General features: G+C 34.8%; 1 protein-coding gene across 4 annotated transcripts in view; it reads right to left on the minus strand.

Moving 5' to 3' along the window:
- Positions 1 to 23,257, minus strand: part of LOC131075955 (long chain base biosynthesis protein 1b) — a 108,448-nt gene extending 85,191 nt beyond the window's left edge. For 3 of the 4 annotated variants that reach the window (XM_058012946.2, XM_058012945.2, XM_058012948.2), the window contains exon 1: positions 22,990 to 23,257. The gene's annotated coding sequence lies outside the window, so the exon portion shown is untranslated. Of the gene's footprint in view, positions 1 to 20,325; positions 20,408 to 22,989 lie in introns of all 4 variants that reach the window. The other variant, XM_058012947.2, reaches the window with a different exon arrangement.
- Positions 23,258 to 24,357: the final 1,100 nt, after the last annotated feature.

Here is a 24,357-nt window from a genome sequence, read left to right on the forward strand (position 1 = left end):
AATAGACAAAATTGCATCTCCAGCCAGCAACCAACCTTAGAAAATGAAATTAAATAAACTTGGTGACAGATCTGAGCACTCCCAGCAAATTTCCAAACAGATTTAAGGTGCTGCAGCAAGAGCGACATGGCAGTTTACACTCCAGACTCCTTCAAATGTGACCTCAGCTATCATAAACTCTTTTTGCACCATTCAAATAGATTTGGATCAATCAAACAGAAGGAAATCAGGCCTCCCAAACTCCACACAAGCATCCAGCAAGCTCCACACATGAGCCCAGGAAAATTAGATGGCCTGGCAAAGGGGCGATTTCATTAAATAAAAACTGCTCACCTGACAACCTTGGTCTCAATGGTCAAACCTGACCACCAAGCAACTAAGAGTGCAAAAGATCAACACCCAGAATCAATTTGACAATATCCCGCCCTAGTCGGCCATATATGTGGTTTACCTAACATCCTTCCAAGTTGTACGGCCTAGTAGAAGTCTTTGCAAAATAGACAAAAAAAAATACCCAACAAACTCCACAAATCCCTATTAATAGTTGCCCAATGAAGAATACTACCAACTGTCAGTACACCATGAATATTATCATTTCTCTATGAAAATCCAAACCCAAAACCTCAATAAATCACCTGCAATGAAGCACCAACATAGATTCTTGATAAACCTATCAACAAACACCGAGAGAAGATCTCTCACCACCATGGATGCTATTCTTCAAGAAGCTTTCTATCTTCAAGTTCTTAGAGAAATCCCAGCAACATATCCTTCACAGAAAATTCAAGCATAATGAAATGAGCTCCATAAAGACCCTTTTATATTTCTTCAAATCCCTATACCCATTTTGGCATATAATGTTTAATTTAATTAAAATAATCTTTTTCCTCAACTTGGGCACTCACTCCAAAAGGCTAAAGTCATATTTTTTAATATTATAAAAACAATTGAGTATTTATATAAATAAACTGCCTGATTTACGGAATGCATCACTAAGACACCGGATGTAGAAATTGATAGTGCCAAAATGATATTGGTGCCAAGGGACGATGACGGTGCAAAAACGGTGACTTACTAAAAATAGCCATGAGCTCCAAGTCTGGAGCACAAACCAAGTAACCGAAAATGCTTCTTAAAGCATCACCGCAAATCTTCACTAACAACAAAGCTCAAAGCCAAAAATAGAAATGTTGAAAGAACAGTATTAAGATAACTCTAAGAACAATAGAGTTCCCCTAACCATCCACATTAGCCTATGGGAACCTAAGGAATAGGCTAACGAACACCAAACTGACTAGGCTTAGAGAAGGGGCATTATAGTCCTGCCTCCTCAAAATTGCTTGCCCCCAAGAAATTGCAAATCTGGATACTACAATATCTACTCAATCTCGCGGGTAGCATCCTCAACCAATAGGTTTTTCCAATTTACTAAGTACTCTTTGATAGTCCTCCTTAAGAGTATGTTCCCTGTAATCAGCAATCTAGCCTCTAGAATAAAAACTAATTTCCCTTCCTCATCCAATGGTGGCAACTAAGAAGAGGGAACTACATTATGCCCCAACGCCTTCTTAAGGCAAGATACATGAAAAACTTTGTCCACCTTGCTACTAGCCGATAGCTCCAACCCATAAGCCATTTCTCCAATCCTCTTGGAAATCCTGAATGGGCCATAAAATTGTGGCTTCAACATTTTTGATCCACTCTTCTTGAGAGTGGACTGCCAAAAAGGCTACAACCTCAAATAAACCATGACACCAACCTCAACTTTTCACTCAATGTGGCGCTGATCTACATACAACTTCTGCTGATTTTGAGCTTGCTGCACATTTTCTTTCAAGGATTTCATATATCCTAACTTTATTGTAATAAATCCTAGGCTTTTGGCAACCTGCTATCTCCAAACAATAAGTCAATAAAGCTAGGAGCTTCATTTCTGTATAAAGCCATAAATGGTGACATCTTAATCGACATGTGCTAGGTAAAACTATAATAGTATTCACCAAGATGCAACCATCTCACCCATGCTTTCTACTGCCCTGAAATGTAATTAGAGATACCCTTCCACCCACCCACTTGTTTACAATCTTAGTATGCCCATCTATCAATGGGTGAAAGAAAGAAATTATTTTACTGTCCACAAGGCTAAAAATTGCATATGGGACAAACCACCTCACAAACTGACTTCTGCATTTCAGCCCTTTTCCTATGCAACGTGATGATGAGCACACCCAACTTCTCCACAATCTCCTCGCTGAATAAATTATCCCAAGAGCTGGCTGCCAAGGTATTTATATTACTGTCCATGTTGTCCTTGAAGGCATCACACTGTAGGATGAAGTGTCTTTCTATTTCCACTTTTTCAAAGTGCAAAAAATACACTCTTTCTTTCCAAGCTTCTTTTAGTTTTTTCCAACGCCTAGTTTCACAACGGAGTTGATGAAAGTTAGTTCTTAACTGAGCAATAAAAAATTTTGCTCTCCAAGGGATATTGGACCCTATGTATGCTTTTTGATGATGATTGCAAGTAGGATTAAGCTCTTCAATATAATACTTTTTCTTTCTCCCTAGCCCTTTATCTTAATTACGCTTGTGGAACTTTCCATAACAAAAATCTTTTATCTCTTTACTATTTGTGAGGCATGTGTTCAAATAAATATCCCATTTACTAAACCATTTGCTACTTTGTTGCATCCAAGTCTTCTTTCTTTTGCATAATGTGTCATTGAGGACAACCTTAGGCCATCTGGCCTCTTCATTTGCTCAATTCTTTTTAAATATCTTATGACTCTCACCATAGCAATAGCTGGTACTAGCACTGAGCTCAATCGCAGTCAATCTGAAATCTTCCTGCCAAAATAAGCTCACGAACTTGCTGTCCTTGTCATTGATTTTGTTCTTAGGCAACCCATATAATCTGAAAAATCTCTCTAAAAAAATATCTGCTATCTATGCTATTGTAAACACTGCTGAAATAGCAAAGAACTGAGCAAATTTGGTTAATCTATCCACCACAACATAGATGTGCAATCCTTACCTTACACCTTGGGTGACTCTATGAAAAAATTCATCGAAATACTTTCCCATTGTTGACTCTAAATTAGCAGGGGCATAAACTAGTAGGATAAGTATGTTCATTTTTATTTTGCAGACATATGAGACACTCCTGAACACACTGAAGGACTTCGTTCTCAAGTCCTTTTAAGGACTTCATTCTCAAGTGCTTTCCACATAAACATTTCTCATATCTGCCTATATGTCTTGAAAAAACTTGGGTGACCAGCTATAGGGGTATCATGAAAAGATCTCATAACCTTCACCTTAAACTCTAAAGTAGGTACCAAACATATTTTATCTTTGTAAATGATAAGCTCATTAACTACCACATACCTGTCATCTTGTATAGTACCCTCAATGATGCTAGAAGCCCAAGAGTCCTTAATTAATCTAATAAAAATAGCTCTTTCCAATCTGTCGTAACGTCCACTAAAGAGCATAAATGTGGTCTCCCGGATAAAGCTTCAGCCACAATCTTTCTCTTCCCTTTGACATATACAATGTCAAAGTCATAATCTTGAAGTTTGCTTGCCCATTTCTGTTGTCTATCATTTAAATCTATCTGACCCAAGAAGTACTTAAGACTGTTGTGGTCGGTTTTAACAATGAACTTACCTGATTGGGTTTGAACTTGACCAAGGCATGCATAATGACCAAAATCTCTTTATCATATATAGAGTAACTCCTTTCAACACAACATCCTGCTCTCAAATGTGATAGGGTGCTTATTCTGCATCATGATAGCACCTATTCCCACTCAGAAGCATCACATTCAAGCTCAAAAGGCTTGGGAAAACCGGGAATAGCAAGAGCTAGGCATGATCTCATAATCTACTTAAACTAATCAAAGCATCACTACACTATATTAGACCAAACAAAGGCCAAACAAAGGCCCCTTTTTTGGTCAAATCAGTAAGTGGGCCAGCCACCTATGAAAATCCCTTAACAAACCTCCTATAGACCCCACACAAACGAAAAAAAACCTTAAGCTATGAAAGATTAGTAGGGGGAGGCCACTTAACAATTGCTTTGACTTTTTCTAGATCTACATAAACACTCTTGGAGCTGACAATTTGACCAAGATAATTAAGTTTTGTCAAACCAAATTCACACTTCGGTTCCTTGGCAAACAAAGACTCCCTCTCAAGGATGCTTAGTACCTCTTCTAAGTGCCTCATGCGCTCTTCCCATGTCTTACTAAATATCAAAATATCATCAAAGAATATTAGAACAAACTTACAAATTTGATTGTTAGACACCCTGTCCACGCAAGACTGGAAAGTGGTAGGAGCATTGGTTAAGTCAAAGAGCGTAACCAAGAACTCATAGTGTCCAAAGTGGCATTAAAAAGCAATCTTCTCCACATCCTCCTCACGAACTCGAATCTAATGATAGCCCAATCTCAAGTCAATCTTGGATAAGTAACAAGCACCATGCAGCTCATCTATGAGCTCATCTATCTACAGAATGGGATACCTATTCTTGGTTGCTTTCTTATTTAAAGCCTTGTAGTCAATGCACATTCGCATTGTCCCTTTCATCACCAACACCACCAAGATGCAAAGGGGCTCTTATTTGACCTAAGGTGTCCCATGTCAAGCAACTCTTTGATGGCCTTCTCTATCTCATCTTTGTGCCTCTTCAGATGCTTGTAAGGGGTGGTGATCACAAGTTTCGTACCCTTGTCCAACTCTATGACATGCTCAATGTCTCGATTTGGATGCCTCCCAAGAGGTATGGTACTAAAAAGATTATTGTGCTTAGACAATACAGCATCCACATTGGGATGTTAACTCCTCTTCTGTTGCTCTGTAACTGTAGACATTATGATACATTCTGCTATCCACTCTACCTGGTAATTTCTGATAAGTCTGTCCATTCTTTTGAAAGAGACTTCTTGTTGCCCACCATTTGGCATGCCTCTAAATAAAACCCTCTTGCCATCTACTTCAAATATCATCTCCAAGGTCTGCAAATTCATATAAAAATCCCCACTAGAACATAACCACCACATACCAAGGACTACATTTGTGTCTCCTATGCTCACCACATAAATGTCATCTATGATCTCATAATCAACCAACTAAATGCTCAAGTTAGGAATCTTCCTAGTGCATGTAAGGTAAATCCATCAGCTACCATTACCTTGAAACCATCCAAATCTTTTGTCTTAATTCCCCTCCTAACTACAACCTCCTCATCAATAAAATTGTGTGGCATAGGTGTCAATAAAAGTGATTATCCGTTGTCCACATAATACTCCCCTAACTCTAAAAAATCCAACCAAAAAACTAGATAGTCGGGCAAGTATGCCCCCACATTCTTGTTCCTTCTCTGACTCTTTTGTAGAGCTATCTTCCTCTTTATCTTCTGGATCAGTTTGCTGGTCTGAGTTTTCAGTAGCTGATTCATCAGCTGAATAGTATTCAAATTTTTCTTAGCTTTGGCCTTGATCGAGCACTTATGAATTGGGTCCCATGGTTCTCTACAATTGAAGCACAATTTCTTCCTTTGGAGGTCATAAAGTTGATCTTCATCTAACCTTGTGGCCACCTTCTTATTCTAATTTGAATCTTTTTGAAGTATTTCTTGTCCTTATCCTTCTTAGTTTGGAACCCCTTTGACTGAAATTTGCTTTTTTTTAAGGTAGAGGACTCAATGTCTTTTGCCCTTTTAATGGCATCCTGCAATGTGGGTAGGCAAAGAGCCTTAATCCAACCTCTCAACAGATCAGACAGCCCATCAATAAACAACAAAATCAACCTCCTCTCTGAAATATTGATGACCATCATTGATAACCTCTACAAATCAGCAATATAAGTATCCACTGAACCCCATTGTTTTGGATGCTTCTTATCAAATCTTGTAATATCCCCAATTTAAAATACGATTTAATAATAATAAATTAAAACATATAATAATAAAAAATATATTGCGACTCTCTCAAAAATGAGATATAAGAGGGAGAAGAGAACATTTGAAATGGGATAAGGAGGGAAGAAATGAAGAAAGGATTAAAGGAAGAAGAAAAGAATGGGAAGTAGATAATGAAGTGACTCTTCCAAAGGGCAAGAATTATGAAGAATTGTAATATTCAAAGGGTGGAAATTGTGATAGGTTGTGTCTCTTGCCAAAGGGCAGGCATGATGAAGAGATGTGACTTCTCCCTCACATGGAAAGATATAAAAGGAATAAAAGGAAGAAGGTTCATTTGAGGAAGAGAGGGAAGGGAGATCAATTTGGAGACTAATATATTTTTCTCAAAGGCAGAAATGAAAAGTGTTGACTCAATTGTTATGAAAGGTGGTGCCTCAATTCCTATGAAAAGTGGTGACTCTTCCCCCAATAAAGTATAAAGGAGAGATCATTCCAAGCAGTCAAGGATCACTCACACACTCATGAATCATCTAATCAACAATCACTTAGTCATCACTCACCGATATCTCATATCATCCAATCAAAGGAACTCATTGAATCAATCATACAAATATCATCGAATCAGACAGATTAGATTGAATATTAATAATTAAATGTAGAGCAGTTTGATTCAATAATATAGTTTGGTATGATATTTATGTACATGACAGAGTAAATACTGTATAAATATATATATATATATATATATATATATATATATATATATACTATCGATTAACCATACATTGCTGTTTATAACTGTTTATATCAAAGAAACAGAAGTCTGGAAAAAATAGTGATTGCTCGCGATTAATCGGGAATCGCCCAAGAAGCCGATCTTTTCCCCGATTTCTTTTCAAAAAATAGCATTTTTTGAGTCAACGATTTTCAACAATTATTACACGTTTAAATCGCGTTTAAATCGTAGCAAAAGATCGGGTAAAAATCACAGAAAACGCAAAACCCTAAAATCAACAAAAAAACAGAAAAAAAAACCACAAAATAGAGAAAAAACCCTCGCGCTACATACCCAAACCATAGCTAGTCGAGAAACAACAAAAAAACGATGCAGAAGAGTTTCAGAAAGTGGAAAAAAACTATGGCTAAAAGTATCGACCAAAAATCTTCAAAATTTAAACCTAATATGAAGCCCACTTGTGCGACGGACTCCACCCACGTTTCCACGCTAGAAGCCAACTATATTATTTATAATACACAGGGATTTTATTATCTGTTGAATGTGATGTCATTTGCATTCCATCCCATAAATGAATATATGGAGCCATCAATATATTATATATTTTATAATTTATTTTTATCAAATGTATAAAAATATTTATTTTTATAGTGTTCATACATTGGTTTTTTAAGCTATTTTAAAATAAATATTTTTATACATTTGATAAAAAAAATTGTAAAAAAAATTTGATTAAATTTAGTTGATCTCATGATTTATTAATATTGAATCAAATTTTTAAATCTTATGAATTGCAATCATGCAATTTTATCAAACTTCACATATAATTTTAAATATATATTTTTATTATATTGATATGCATTTTTATTATAATTATTATTAATTATATTTATTAAAACAAATAATCATTGAAAATCAAATGAGATTGCATCCTTTCTTAGATCGAATGTCTTTACTTGTTATCCATATGTGATCTATAGACATATCTTGACCAACAAATATTTGTTACAATTATTTAAGTTTATCTTCAATTGAATCCTCCTCCTTGCAAGCTTATGGTTTGGATCAAATTATATTTAGCTAAGTTTGGTTCAGTTAAATTAGGTTGCACCCAATAACCCATGTATAACATGTAGCAATTTTACACCTCATTTATACTGAATATAATATCTCCATCTTCGAGCACATTTTCCAAAAGTATGATCACCATTCCTGCAAATTATGTGGCTTTTTCCATTTTTCATCTATATTATGTGCCTGCTTCTTTGTGCATTTGACTATCAAACCAGGACCTTCTAAACCCAAATACATCTGATACCTATAAGACTCTAAGATATTGATATTGTATAATATTTCTTGATATCTTTCTGGTTTCACCGAAGTTACTGCGATTACATATATTAGCCTTGTTTATAGTAAGTATTACTGCGATTACATATATTAGCCTTGTTTATAGTAATACAGTAATACTTATCTGTATTACTGTATTACTATTCAACACGTGTCTACTAGTTCTCCAAACTGGGCCCAGTGACTTCAAAGACTAATTGTATAAAAATGTAAAGACTGTTTTGAATTAAGCTAATTTTTATTCACATTGTATAACAATCTACCTGTATAAAAATCTACATAACTGATGCTTTTACAATATAGATGCTTTTATACATAATTAAAAATTGTAGATGCTTTTATAATTTTTATACATATGAATCCATAACTTAGATTTAAATATGTCTACATGTATAGAATTAATTACAACTTTTATACAATCTAATAAAAATTATGTATAGATTTAATTACAAGAATCGTGTATGTATGCTTGTATAGATTCTTGTAATTAAATTTAATAAAAATTAAAAAAGTAAATCTAATAAAAATTATTTTTATATATAGATGTTTGTATATATAATTCTTATACAATCTATTAAAATTTATTTTTATTTATAGATGCTTGTTATAAAAGTAAATCTAATTGACATTTTGACATCTATCACCATCTAGAATTATTTATGTTGTGGTATGTTTTTTTCAATGTACTCAGTCATATGAATATAAACAACAAAAATCTATTTTCTACAATTCATGTGTTGAAGTGTCTATTTTATTTGCCTAAAATATCTCTATGCTATGAAAATGCCCTAAAATATTTTTAAAAAGTAGTTTTTGATAGTTTTTCTGCTATTTTTTACGGTTTTTTGTAAATCCGATTTTTTGCCGATTAATTCCCAATTTTTTCCTTATTTTTTGAAAAAATCTTATACTTTTGATTTGCCGATTAATTCCCCAAACGATTAATATTTCTTTGGTTTATATAGCATAGTGAATATTATTTGTATCTGCTCACTATTGATTAATGATTTGTTGTTGCTTATGTCTGAATATAATATGTAAAACACATGCATAATACAGGAATTCTTTATATGTTCTGAATGATTATTAAAGTTAGCCATGGTAGAGGAAATAAGGGATTACAAGAGGGGTATGGTGATGGAGTACTCTTCTAGGTACGCCACCTCATGGTGGTGACCAAATGGTCCCATGAGGCCAAGAGGGTACAAAGGGAACTACCTTTGGGCTTAGAAGAGATGGGCCTCCAAGGCACCCTGTTGTAAATACATCTCAAACCTCTATCATGGTGAATTAACACACCAAGGAGTTCAATCATAGGAAGTGGGAAGTGGATGGCAAGATGAGGGAGAACGGGCATAGGACACCTCACTAGGTACACCACCTCATATGGATGGCATGGGCCACATGAGGCCAAGAGGGATGGTATATCCACTCTTGGGCCTAGGGTAGAGGATCTCTAAGATACCCTATCGAGTCGCCTTAACCTAGCTTCCCTACGGTTAAATTCCACCAATAAATTAGGTATATCATGTGATTAAGTTAATGTTCCTCTATTCCTTTTCTTGTTTTACTTGGAAATTGCGATTTTAGGGCAAAAACAAGGGCATTTACAAAAGTGGACATTACAAATCTATCAATTGATCTCTCTGTAAAATCAGCATAAGAGATAATCTAATCATAGCCTAAAGAAATCAGCCCATGGTACCACCATTCGTGTGCACTACCATCCAATTGTAAAGATGCATATTTAATGGCTTCATCTTCAGATATAGGATTAAGTTGAAAGTAAGTGTCAAGTTTTTGCACCCAAGCTCTTGCATTAGTTTTTTCAGAGCCATCAAAATAAGGAATAGATAAACTTACCCACCTTCTTATGCAAATCATGATTTTGTGACCTTCCCCCTCTACCTCTCCTGCTTCTATGCCTTCCATGAAGCTAAATAATCTGGAAATGTCATTTCAGCTTTAAATTCAAACCCTAATGCATTCCAATCCCTCAATACTTGCCTATAATATTCATGCCAGCAGGTTCATTTTCTTCAGGATGATTATTTCTTGGAGGAAAATTAGGCATGAGAGGTCTAGAATTGACTGATCCAATGAAAGTGTGCTGATGAGGAGTCCCCATTTCTGCCATTATTACCATCATTTCCAGTATTACCATTATTTCCATTATTGATTTGCATCAACTTGGTCCATCTGTGTCATCTATTGTTGAGATTGAGTCATCATTTGCACCATTTCCTGTTGTGCTCTAGCAAGATCATTAAGCATATTTTCCAGACTAGATGTATCAGTTTTCCTTTCTCCCATTGTACTTGAAAAAAATCTCTTCTTCTCATTCTATCTTTGGTTGGATCTCAATGTTGGGATTTGATCTGTTTCTCCTTAGATATTAATGATGTGTGCTAGGACACGTTACTCATACCTAACACGCTGCAAGAAAACTTCTGAGCTCTGATACCAATGTAGCATAAACCCCTCAACTTTTTTTGTTTGTTTGTTTTGATTCAACAAGAAACACAAGCATACAATTTTATACTGCTGTCATAAGTTTTTGACTATCCTTTACTCACATAGAGAGCTGCAATTACAATTTTATTTAAGTATTCCACTTAAAATGGTTAAATCATTACATGCCATGCATAAATGCATTAAAAAATAAAAACAACTTAAATGCCTCAAAACAGCAGATGGAAAGATGAAATTACAAGTCTAAGTTTAATAATCGCTGTAGATAGACCTGCAACAAGGCTGCTATGGGCTGCAACAGTCATGGAGCCATGAACCCAGCTACACAGTTCATCTTGCAAACCCTCTCAAAGAATCCCACTGGACAAAATTGCATCTCCAGCTAGCAACCAGCCTTGAAAAATGAAATGAAATAAACTCAGTGATAGATTTGAACAACTTTAAGGTGTTGTAGCAGCATTCAAATAGACTTGGATCAATCATATGGAAGGAAATCAGAGCTCACAAACTCCACGTAAGCATCCAGCAAACTCCACACATGAGCCCAGGCAAAGATGGCCTGGCAAAGGGACGATTTCATTTAATAACAATTGTTCACCTAAAAACCTTGGTTTCAATGGTCAAACCTGATCCTCCAGCAACCAGAAGTGTAATGGATCAACACTTAGAATCAATTTGTCAATACCCTGCCCTAATCGACCAAATATGTGGTTTCCCTAACATCCTTATAGGCTATGCGGCTTGGTAGAAGTCTCTACAAAATAGACAAGAAAAAATACCTCAATAAATCACCTCCAATAAAGCACCAACATAGATTCTAGACGAACATATCAGCAAACACCCAAGGAAGATCTCTCACCACCCTGGATGTTATTCTTCAAGATGTTTTCCTTCTTCAAGTTCTTAGACAAACTCCAACAACACATCCTTCACACATAATGATATGAGCTCTAAAAAGACCCTTTTATATTTCTCCAAATCCCACACCCATTTTAGAGTATAATGTTTTATTTAATTAAAATAATCTTTTCCCTCAGCGCTCACTCCACAAGGCTAAAGTCACATTTAAAATATTAAATAACTAATTAGAGTATTATAAAGTCAAAACGTTATTACTTAAGTATTTATTTAAAATAAACAACTAGATTTATGGAAAGCATCGCCAAGACATTGGATATAGAAAATGGGAGTGCCAAAGTGATATTAGTGCCAAAGTAATATTGGTGCCAAGGGACGATGATGGTGCAGAAACAGTGACTTACTAAAAATAGCCATGGACTCCAAGAATTGTGGAGCACAAACCAAATGGCCAAAAATGCTTCTGAAAGTGACACTACATATCTCACTGACAACAAAGCTCAAAGACGAAAATAGAAATGCTAAAAAAACGGTACTAAGATGGCTCTAAGAACAATGGAGTTCCCTGACCATCCACATTAGCTAACGAGAACCCAAGGAATAGGCTAACAGGCACCAAATTGACTAAGCTTAGTGAGGGGACATTACACCTGACAAATGATGTCTATAGGGTAGCATGTGCAGCACTTGCCCGCATTGATAGAGATCTCCAAGGGTTTCAAGTCTACAAATTTGAAGATGGTTCTACTACAATCACACCTTCCTCACTGGACATTGAACCATGTCAACCCTACTAAGCGCCCACAATTCTAGATGTAGTCAATGGCTTGGTGAAGGGGACTATATGACGATTAGGGTCTGAAATGCTTGTTGTCACTTCAAATTGTGTTCATCTACTCCTTCAATGGAAATGGATGACTGCTGAAAGAGTGAGTATTGTTTCCAGGTATGTCACAAACCTCGAGAGGGTCACTATCTACGTCTTTCATCACAAATAGCAGATTAACATTCTGCAGTACATGAATTATTACCTCTTTCCCTGAAATTGACAAAGATGCAACCAATTAACACAACTTGCTCCTAGATGAAGACAACAAGGAGAAGTACTCTAGGTTTCGTCCAAATACCTCCGGATTGTTAGCACAATAGTTTTCGTCCCAACAACTATAAGCATTTGAACTTAGAAGTACCAAAGTAAATTGAAGATGCAAAATACCTCCAAATGATTAGCATAAATTAATAGGAGCTAGTGATCTTTTAAAGGATGCAGACCCAATGATATTTAAATTTCAAATAAAATAACTTATTTCCTTATTATTAATATATGCTTATTATAGATAAATTAGAGTTAATAAACACTTTTAGTTATTAAAACAAGAAACGCATTGCATCAGGTTCATGCCATGTTGTAGTGGGTGCAATGAATTTTATTGTGTCTAATAAATTGACTGATATTAGAAATATCATTTAAGGAGACAAAATAAATAAATGATATTTTTTCTATTTCACCTTTTCCGTAAATTAAAAATATTATAAATAAATTATATTCATTGGCCCACAATCTTTTGAATAAAAATAATGTCTTTTATCAAACAACACAATAAATAAAATAAAAAAGTGACATGAAAATAATTTTGCACTATTAACTTTTTAAAAGATTCCATAGCTTACATTACACTAATAAGACTGTTCACAATTGTCATCTAATAAAATGATAGATAAATTAATTTTGATATTTTAAAAGAAATTTGAGAAAAAATATACATTATTAAATTTGGTCAAACTATTTTAATTCTAACATCTCATTGGTTCATTTGTCACCAACTAATAAAACCCAATGAATGCATTAGTATTCCTGCCTTGGCAGCAGGAACTGATAATAATTTAAAAATTGGCATTAAGGGGGACATGACAATCCTCCCACCCTTAACATTGCTTGTCCTCAAACAATGACAACTCCCAGATTACTGCCCATGTCATGCCAAGGCAACATAACATTGCATTAGTATTCCTGCTGTGCATTAGTATTCCTGCCTTGGCAGCAGGAACTAATAATAATTTAAAAATTGGCATTGAGGCGGCATGACAATCCTCCCACCCTTATTATTGCTTGTCCTCAAGCAATGACAACTCCCAGATTACTGCCCATTTCATGCCAAGGCAACATAAAATAGATTCATGCTCATCGATTCTGGTAACTACAAAAAATAAACTATCCTCATTATTCATAAAACTCACTAATCTTCACTTTCTCATCACTCTTGCTTCCTTAATGTCCCCATCATCATATGTGTCAGCTTAACAATCTTGTGGAAATGCTACTTCTGAGTTGTTGTTGTGAATTTTACGTGAGAACTTCTGATTTCTGATTGTGCTACCCAACATTGTCCACACATCAGATCCAGAAAACTCCTCAAACTTGCTGGTTTAACATTGTCCAAACATGAAACAATCAGCTACAGCATCTTGTCATGGTTGTTCTCATACCTTCCTTTGCCCAGAAATAATTATGCAATAACTGAAAACCTCCTTGCGTGATACTCAAATACTTCTTTGAAAACAGACGGTAGAAATTGCATCTTCCATGAAGTCAAACTGTCCTTGGCAGCTGTTCCGAGTGTGTGAAAAATAACCGAGTATAGAATACAGTAGTATTGGGTTGGAAAACAGCCCACATAAAGATCCATGTGTTTTAGTTCTTATCTCCAAACTTCCAAGAACCTACATTAGAATGATGATTCTTCCTCAAGAACTCCCTTTTTGCCAATGCCTCATGGTGACCATTTTTGGTGTGCTATTGTGAATGTCTTCAAAATGGACCAAACATGACCACAATGGAGTATCCTACCTTGGAGGAAATCCTTATCTATCTTCATGCACACAATAGTGGAGTTGCCACAAGAAGAGGAAGAGTTGCAGACCTATCAAAATTGTTGGAATTATTCATGTTCTACAACATTTGGAGTATTTATGTTGCTTGCTCTTGTTGTTTTGCCATTTGCTATAGTAGTTTGCATGGAAGATCTCCATTCATCATCTCAATCTGCCATCTTCTTCTTACCTCTGCCTCCAATTCCCACTGCAATCTATCATGATGCTGCCTCTAACTTCTTCTCTCTAAGGCACAATGGTCCCTTTGGCAGCCACCAAGCCAAAAGACCAGATTGATAGTGAATGGTGCCCACCGACATTAAGAGGAGTCCCTGGAGACGAGCTGATCTAAATTTGTATGATAACTTAGGTAACAATACTTAGGGTGAGAAACCTGTGATAGTGTAAGAATGTGAATGGACAATATGACAAGCTCGAAATGATATGTATGCCTCCAAAAGTCATCTTTATTTGATTTTAAAACAAAATGTATATACATTTGCAAGAACATGAACAATCATCACATCCTTTGGAATCTGAAATGAACAGTTGGATGTGAGAAAACAACTAACAAAACCAAAATTTTCAAAAAATGAGTAACCGACTACCCTAACTTGGCAAGGTCATAACTTTTAGCCCAGTGAACAAAATCTAGATCTATTTTCACCATCGGAAAGATCTCCAAGAGCTCTAATTTCAGTCCCTTAAGTCCAAGCCTTCTGCACTTCATTTTCATAAATGTGATTTATTAAAATGTAGAAAAAAATTGAAATATTGAATTTTCAATATTTTCCATTTTTCAGTTGTGCAAACGCCATCCAAGTGCTCCTCAACTTCTACAGGATCATTCCTCTCCCCTTGAGAAGCAATGGGCCCCATTGCAGCAATGCTCTGCTCAGCGTGAAAGTAGTGAGTTATACAATGTTGGTCATGCCACTCCTTATTTTTCTAGTTGGTGTGTTGCATTGTCTCATGAGCTTGCTACTAGAGATAGTGAATTTTTTCAGTTGAATTGTTGGCTGAATATTGTAATGGGACTTTTGTTTGTGGGACAAGGACATGCTGATATTTTGTCAATATTTGTTCCATACATCTCTATTGAATGATGGTGGTGTGTGTTTTGGTATGAATACTGGCTACAACCAACTGTGCCTCATCAGGTTGAATTGCTAATAATAATGAGCTCCAATTTGGTCAACCAAACACCTACACTGTGTTGTACTAATTAGAGATGTAGATTTTGCAAGATTTACCTCAGGTATCTGATACTTCCATTCATTCAACTTGATAATAACATTGCAAGGTCTAGCCTGGTAGATTTCATGACGAGCGTCATGAATAGTTGTCCCAACAGCACATCATACACATCTAAAGGTGTCACATCACAAATCACTCCCTCTTTAAATGGTTTAATGGAGTGAGGCAAACAACACTGCTTGCTTACCTGGAGACCTTGCCCTTGGTTAACCCAGCCCATAGAGTTTGGTTGTCGGTTGGTTGTTGTTGTCAAGTTCAACCTATTGACTGTCTCAGCAGAAATCAAAATTCTTTTCACTCTTGCTATCAGCAATGAAACATAATGCCTTCCCATTCACCCACATCAATGAATGGAATAGATGTTCCTCATCTTCACAAGACAATATTTTAGTAGTGCCAACCACGGCATAAGGGTCTGCTGTAATTATCTGTTCACCATCATTTTGTTCAGAAGGGTCTGTAGGCAACAAATCAAATTCCTTCTCCATTGTTTGTGCTTCTATCATCAATGTTTTAACCACTTGACAATCTTTGGAACCATGCCAAGGACTATCATGAATTTCGCACCACAAACCTATGTCTTTTTGTGTCTTCTAGGTACCTTTACTTGGCGTTGGCAATTGTGGCAAGAATTCTTTGGTAGTTTGTTTGCCAGTGAACTTGCTATTGTCTTCCCATTTTGATTAACTATTTGTAAAATAGACCTTTTTCCCCTCTTGTTTAAATTTTTCTTCAATCTTTGTTACATATTTGAAAGCAGTTGCTAATGTCTCAATATTTAGAAAATCCATTTCAGTCTGAATATATTTATGGATCCTGCCGCAATATTTCAAAACTCAATGCTTCTCTATATTTTGGATGCCAAGTTTTGTTGATAGTGTATAGAATGTATTTGTATAATCATAAACAAATTGGTCTTTCTTTTGTTGTAACAACTGCCATTGCATATATTTTCGTTCATAAGTATCCTCAGGGAGGTACTCTTCTTTGATATGCTCCACAAATTCTCCCCATGTAGGTTTATCATTGCAGTTTGCATCAAATTCTTGTCCATTTGGTATTTCTTTTGGTCACAACTTCATTTCCCATGCTTGTTTCACATGACTCTCAGCTTTGAGGAGAGCAAATATTATTCTCTGCATCCAAAAAATGATTCACGGAAAAATATTTCTCTACTTTCAATAGCCAATCATCAACAGCATTTGCATTAATTTTCCCTTCTAAATTTGGGATATAAAAATTCAACTGGAATGGCATGTGAACACCAAATGGCAAGTTTGTTGTATTTGTTCACGAACTACCTTGATTTTGTTGTAGCAATCAAGAGAACTAGTTCTCCATATCTTCTTATTGTTTTGTTAATGATTCTTCAACGGATGCTTTGAAAGAGTCATCTGAACCCTCACGTTCATCCTTAGCCATTTGTCATCATGTGCATCTCAAAGGAAGGTAATCTGATAGACCCTTTGTTTCTAACTCGAACCTCTAAAATGTTGACTGAGTGCGACGGTACATACAGGAGCGAACAAGTTCTGATAACACTGATCTAAATTCATTTGAGAACTCCTAGCATGACAAAGCTGCAGTATTTGTAAGAATATGAATGGACAATATGGAAAACTAAAAAATGAGATGTATGCCTTCAAAGCCATCTATATTTGATTTTAAAACAAAATACATGTACATTTGCAAGAACATGAACAGTCATCACATCCTCTGGAATCCCAATGAATAGTTGGATGTGAAAAAACAACTATCAAAACCAAAAATTTTGAAAAAAACGTGTAATTGACTACCCCAACTTGGCAGGGTCATAACTGAAAAATAAATTGAATGAATGATTCAAACATCGGATGATTACATTGAACGATATACACACGTATATATAGAGGTTACAAGACGATGTTCTATAATTAGAACATTAAGTTAAAGTAAAAGATTAAAGAGCTAAACGCTAAATTAAGCGTGAAAGCTAAATTAAGCTTAAAAGCTAATTAACTAAAAAGAAAAAGCTAAATGCTAAATAAAGCTTAAAAGCTAATTAACTAAAAAATTAAATGACCATTAAAAAAGGAACTAAATATAGGTGACTAAAATATAATTAAATATTCTAATGCCCTCCCTTAATGGTCATGCTATCTATCACACCAAGCTGCCCTCTAAATTTGAGAAACTTTGCTGGGCTCAAGGACTTGGTGAGGATATCTGCAGTCTGATCTTCTGTAGGAATGTACTGCAGTATCACTGATCCATCTTCAACATGCTGGCGGATGAAATGACAATGAAGCTCCACATGCTTTGTCCGCTCATGGAAAACTAGATTTTTGGCTAATTTTAGAACCCCTTGATTATCACAAAACAAGGGAGTAGGTCCTGGTTGGGACATTTGCATGTCTGCAAGCATCCTATGTAGCCAAATTGCCTCACATGCTGCCTTAACAGTTCCCCGATAATTTGCTTCGGTCAAGGAAAGAGCTATTGCCTGTTGCTTCTTGCTGGTCCATGTGACTGCACCTGTACCCAAGCTGAAAACATACCCAGAAGTTGACTTTCTGTCATCAACACAACCTACCTAATCTGAGTCTGTGAAACCAACCAGCCTAGGATCTTTGCTTTTGCTATACAGAATGCCAAAATCAGGAGTGCCCTTCACATATCTAAGCACACGCTTCGCTGCAACCCAATGTTCAACTTTTGGGGCTGACATGAAGCGAGAAATATAGCTCACAGCATAGCTGATGTCAGGTCTAGTGGCGGTGAGATAGATGAGGCTGCCCACTAGTTGCCTGAATGAAGACTCATCCACTACAAGTGAATCTGATTTGGCTGATAATTTGAGCCCTATCTCCAGAGGTGTAGATAAGTTATAATTTCAAGGGTATTTTTTGGAAAAGTTTAAACATGTGCATCCTTGTCTAGTATAAAACCCTAGAAAACAAAAGTAGGGGAAAAGACCTTCCTCAATTTTCTAATACCAAGAAAATGAAGCAAGATAAGAGTAAGGCATATCAAGAATTCATGGATTTTTTTGGATTAAGTTCGAACCATGTATACATTGCACATTTTACCCCTAATAAGAGAAAATGACTTATTAGGAGCATTAAGGTAGGACATCCCAATAGATATGCAACCCTGCAAAGTGCAGCCCTAAAATGTTGTGGTTGGGCATCAATGTCAACTAGAAGTTGTCTTGGTTGGCACCATCAATTCCAAGGTTGATCAATAAAGTTGATTTCCTAGAACTTTTGGGGACTTAATTTCCGTCCATGATTCATTTTATTCTGTGTTATTTCCAAGAGATTTTCTACAAGAAACTAAGTGTGATAATAAGGACACATTCAGACACTTCCTCACTCATGTGTGCTCTTTGCATGCATGCATTGCTTTCTCATTTTTTGCATGCATGCATTGCTTTCTCATTTTTTGCATGCATGTGTTGCTTTTTCATGCATGCATGCTTTCTTTATGCACACAAAAAGTTTCCATGCATGCATTGCTCTTTGCATGTATGTATATGGACAAATTGCATACCTCTAAAAGTGCATGAATGCACTTATTAACCATAACCTACAAGGTTGATGTCATGCCCCCGATCTGATGCACATTATCAATGAAACCTATTAAGAAATTGTCTCACAACAGTGAGACTTCACAGCTTCTTGACCCTAACCTTGACTACAGCAGATCGAGATTACTACTGCTGCTCAGAAGTGCCTTAATTAATAAGACTTCATACTTTCCTATAAGATTGGACACCGATATACTTTTCTTTGCTGCGAACCAAGAGCTTTCCCAGGCGGCAATCTGATCTTAATAAACCCTTAAGCAAAGTAGTTAACATTAGCCACATTGCTAAGAGGCATGCGATTAGTCTAAGGGAAACAACATATGTTATTAACTAATGATAAGGTGTGATTACACCCAAACACAACAGCCAATTGTTAATGACGAGTTACGGGTGTCAAGGATTAATCTTATTTAAGATAACAAGTGCAATTTAGTCAACAAGAGGCAACGGTCATCATTGAGAGAGACATTACTTGAGGAGATACCACGGGGAAGACATGAATCTCCAATGTAGATGGAGAAATATACATATACAGCAGATCAGGTTACTCCAAGGATCATCGAAGGAGATCAAGGAATAAGACATGAAGTCTGCATCGAGGAAGAAATCAGAATTAAATGCTATCATTATCAGAACAGCAGATTGGTATGATGTGTCTTACTTATGAATCAAATATTTATTTACAATTATACTATATCTGAATACTATTAGAATTAAGGGTAGATATTTGGCCTATAAATATAATTAAATTTTAATTAAGTTAATGAATGGGTAAAGGACATGAAATGAAAAGTTATGACTCCCTCAAACATGAGATATAAAAGGGAGAAGAGAACCTCATTTGAGGGGGATAATTTGGGAATCAGAAGTGCAGATCTGATTTAAATAAGGAGAGCAGAACTGATTGTGAAAGGTTGTGTCCCTTTCAAAGAGCAGAAATAATAAAGAGTCGCACTCTTTTAAAGGATGCTAAGGGTGAAGAGTGTGTCTCTTGCCAAAGGGCATACATGATGAAGAGGTGTGACTCTCCCTCGCATTCGAGGATATAAAGTGGAGAAGTTTTCATTTGAGAAGGAAGGATCCATGGAATAGAACAAAATATCTGAAGCATTAGAAGCAGATTTAGGAGCAGACCTAAGTCAGAATTATAAGAAAATCTGGAAGAATGATATGAACATTTATCAAAGAGATCAGAACACAAATACAAATCTGCGAACAATAATAAAGCGGGCATCGAAGGAAAAGAAGAGGAAATATTAAATCAATAACCAAAGAATCAGACCTGATGGAATAGAAAGGATTCTCACACACACATATATATATCTGAGTATAGGCAGCAGATCAGATTGATATAAACAGAAGACCTGTGCATTTAAAGAGGGAAACAACATTGAATTAAATCTGTTCAAATTACCACAACAGACTGAAAATAGATAACCTGCAATAATTCTACAAGTATATTGGTTAAGATTTAGTGTCCTCGCAAAAGGGGATATTACGGAGTATGATCCAAAATGTTGATGTAAAAAAATACACAGTTAAATCCAAAAGCATTCTACACACTAATTTCATGGATTGTGTAAAATTCATGCTTATTGAAAGCTAATACTTTCTGCCATAAGTAGAGCACAAGGCATAACTATATCAATTTCTATAAGAAATAGGCTTTCAACTGTGTTCCACAAGGATACATCCCTAGCCCTCAAATTCCCATCCCCATCCCCAATGGTATTTTGGGTACACCAAGATGGTAGTGTTGAAAATGCTGTAATTGATGTCAAAGTTTGTTTTGCTTAAGAAGGGAGATTGTTGGAAATATGTTCATTGATGTTAAAGTGAGATTGTTGGGAATATTGGCATTGACAACAAAGGTTCTTGATGTCAAAGTTTGGGAGATTGTTTGTTATTTTGGCTTTAATTGGAGGCCGACCGATGGAATTAAATTCTTTTGAAAGAGGTAAATGGAGGCTGATTATAGAATTTTATTACTATGATTTAATTTTATAGGGACGACCTATGTGTTTGATGTAATTAATTTTGGCATCCAAAGGGATATAAAAAGGTCAAGTGTATTTGTAAGCGTGATGTGTGAGAAAATGTTTAATCATTCGAATACAGAGTAGAGCAAATTTAATACAGAGCAGATTTTGTGAAGTGTGAAAGTGAAGAAAAATATGTTCATCATTTGTTGAAGAAGCAACATCCAAAAGGTGAAATTTCGCAGAAAAGGTTGGTGCCTCCTAAAAGAAGAGATTGGTGTCTCTTGCTGAGTTGGTGATCAATTGTGGGGATTGGTGTCTCTAGTAGGTTGGTGCCTACAAATTTTGTAATTGAGGATTGGTGTCTCCAGTGGGTTGGTGCCTACAAATATTGTAAGATCATTTTATTTTTGTTGTGGCTAGATTTGGATAGTAGATCCAAGCAGTCCTTCCCCGAGGTTTTTCCATAAAAGGGTTTCCATGTAAATCTTGTGTTCTTAATTGTGTGGATTGTGTGTTTGCTATTATTGTGGTTGTTAAATTTTAAATAAATTTGTCTTACTGATTCACCCCCTCCCCCTACCCCAACCTCTCAATATATGTGAGTGCTCATCAGGCAGAACAGTAGGAGACATCCCCTGACCATCCCCAAAAATCTTAAAAACTCCAAAACATTTTGAAAACATGTTGCAAGAATATGGATATCCCTGATGGCAAGGCAAATTTTTCTAATGTTTCAAAAAAAAACCTTGATGACATTAAAAAAAAATTGTTTTAGAATTTCTTCATGAAAATGAAGAACGTATATAACCGCTAGTTATTATATAACTTATATCATTAGCTATGTATTTGAATCACGATATATTTATTGCTGTTATACTACTGTCACTGCTGACATGTCTTATAGAGCATTCACAAGTTGAGAATATACGAAAAGTGATTAGTGCAAAATCTGTGCCACCTGTCGCATCAAGTAGAGAAGATCTGGATCCCCAGTCAAAGCTCTCTTTGATTTAGGAAAAAGTTTCATAATTAACCCTGCCATTATGGAATGATGCACAGATTTTTCCAATTGATGAGATTGAGAGATAGAATCATAAGAGATCTAATAAAAGAGCATATTTAAACTGCAGGAAATGCAACAAAGTGATGAAATTGAGTAAAAGACCGCAGGATATGGCACACTACAACAGACAAGGATAGGTGAAGTTGCATGTGACACTCCCTAATGGTTACTAACCCAAACGTTAACATAATCATATAAAATAATGAATTTACCCCAAAAATACAAAATCAACTATGCCAAAAATATAAAACAAACATATTATAGGAGGAATTTACCGCCCCACTAAAAAGGCAGACGATTCCAACTTAAAAATTCCCAGCTCAGCTGGGTGTAATATTGAAATTGAAATTTTGTAAATATTGCGTCCAACTCAGTTGGGTGCAATATTGCAATTAAAATTGTGTAAAATATTGCATCCAACTCAGCTGTGTGCGACTCTTATCTTGATGAACAAAGATGATTGCAAGTTCCTGGGATAATTAAATTTGGAGAAGACACCACTTGCTAGTGGCCACTACGTCAAAATTTTAAGAAAATTAAATAAGAAATTTGTTGAAATCAATGAGCTCAAGGGATAAAACCATGGTAACATTCATAGTTTAGCCTCAATATCAAAACCATATGAATTGAATTGAAAAAGCCGGGGAGTTTGATGGAATAAAAACAGGTTTTTTTTAAAGTATGTACCAATTTTATGTAAATAAAATAGAAAATTAAATCTAAATAAAAAACTCGCTTTTAAAATAAATCTTAGATCAGTCATACCTAGATAATAAGATCAAACCCTTGATCTATGAGATGGAGAACTACGAGATCAAATCTATTTGAAAAAGGGCGAATTGTACAACATATGAAAGGGCCTGATTTATTGAAACCAGTTGCAGCCAATAAAATAAAATACCTGTGAAACGCCTTGAATTGCTGAACGGATTGTTTTTACTGAGTTCTTCTGGACGATTGAATACAAGTTGCAGTCAATTAAATACAACACCTACGAAATGCCTTGACTTGCTGGACGGATTTTTTTTCCTGGATTCTTCTGAAAGCGTGTTGGACGATACTAAACCTCCCAAGCACGTGTAAATACGGGCATTTCATCCGCGCTCAATACTATCAGCGTATTATATTTCTAGGACTTGAATATAATACCAAATTTTCGTTTAGGATGTTCTGTTTCTTTGTTTTAAATAGTTTTTAACCAACGCTTTAAGAAATGCATCCAACTTTCTATGGGTAGGTTGCATTAATAATAGTGTTAAAGTATTGAAATTTTGTATTATGATGATATATTATAATAATATTATGAAATTCAAAGAAATTTATTTTCTATATAATAGCATAAAATTATTTGTTGATCAATTTACAATATTTTTATTTATAAATTTAATAATTATTTATTTGAATGTACAATTATTTCAATTAATTTATTTTTAATCAAATAATTATTTTTTTCTAGTTTCTTATAATTAAATAATTTTTTGATTATTTGATTAAAAACTGGCACACAATAGAAGTTTGCTCACATAAAAATTCTATGGATTGTGGAAATCTCATTGCATCTATATCTTCTATAATTAAATGAATTCTTTAATTTATTTAATTATTTACTTTTCTAAATAAATTTCTTCTAAAATAAAAAATATCTTTATTTTATTGTCTCATCCACTCAATTCCTTATAGTGGATTAATCCACTAACTTCTATGATGACTATTGCAATGCCAAGAGACATTGGATCATTTCAATAATAAATTTTTATATTGATATTAAATATTTGAATTTAATAGGTATTTTTTGATAAATATGATAAAATGACAAAAAAAACTTGCATAAAAATAAAAATCTTAATAAGTTTCTACATTAACATTAAGACATGATCATGGTGAGATATTTAAAATATTCTAAAAGGAAATCTTAAATTAATATGTATTTTTCTAATAAATTTAATTAAATGAGATACACAAAAAACTTGAACACAAAACCAAAAATATTAAATTTATTATTAAATTAAAAATAATTCTCTATATTGATATTTAAAAATATTTAAGATAATATATAAAATATTCTGAAAAAAAAAATCATTATAATCTTATCTTTAAAAAATATTTAGCAAATATTATATTATATACTTATAATTTTTTTTAAAGTTTTACTATGAATCTCATCTATAATATTATATTTATAAAATTATATATAAAATATAACAAAACAAAATTATAGAATTTGATTCAAAATAACTTTTTAAAAGTTCTTAATGACATAATATTTTAT

The sequence above is a fragment of the Cryptomeria japonica genome, chromosome 9, assembly GCF_030272615.1.
Source record: "Cryptomeria japonica chromosome 9, Sugi_1.0, whole genome shotgun sequence".
Lineage (NCBI taxonomy): Eukaryota > Viridiplantae > Streptophyta > Pinopsida > Cupressales > Cupressaceae > Cryptomeria > Cryptomeria japonica.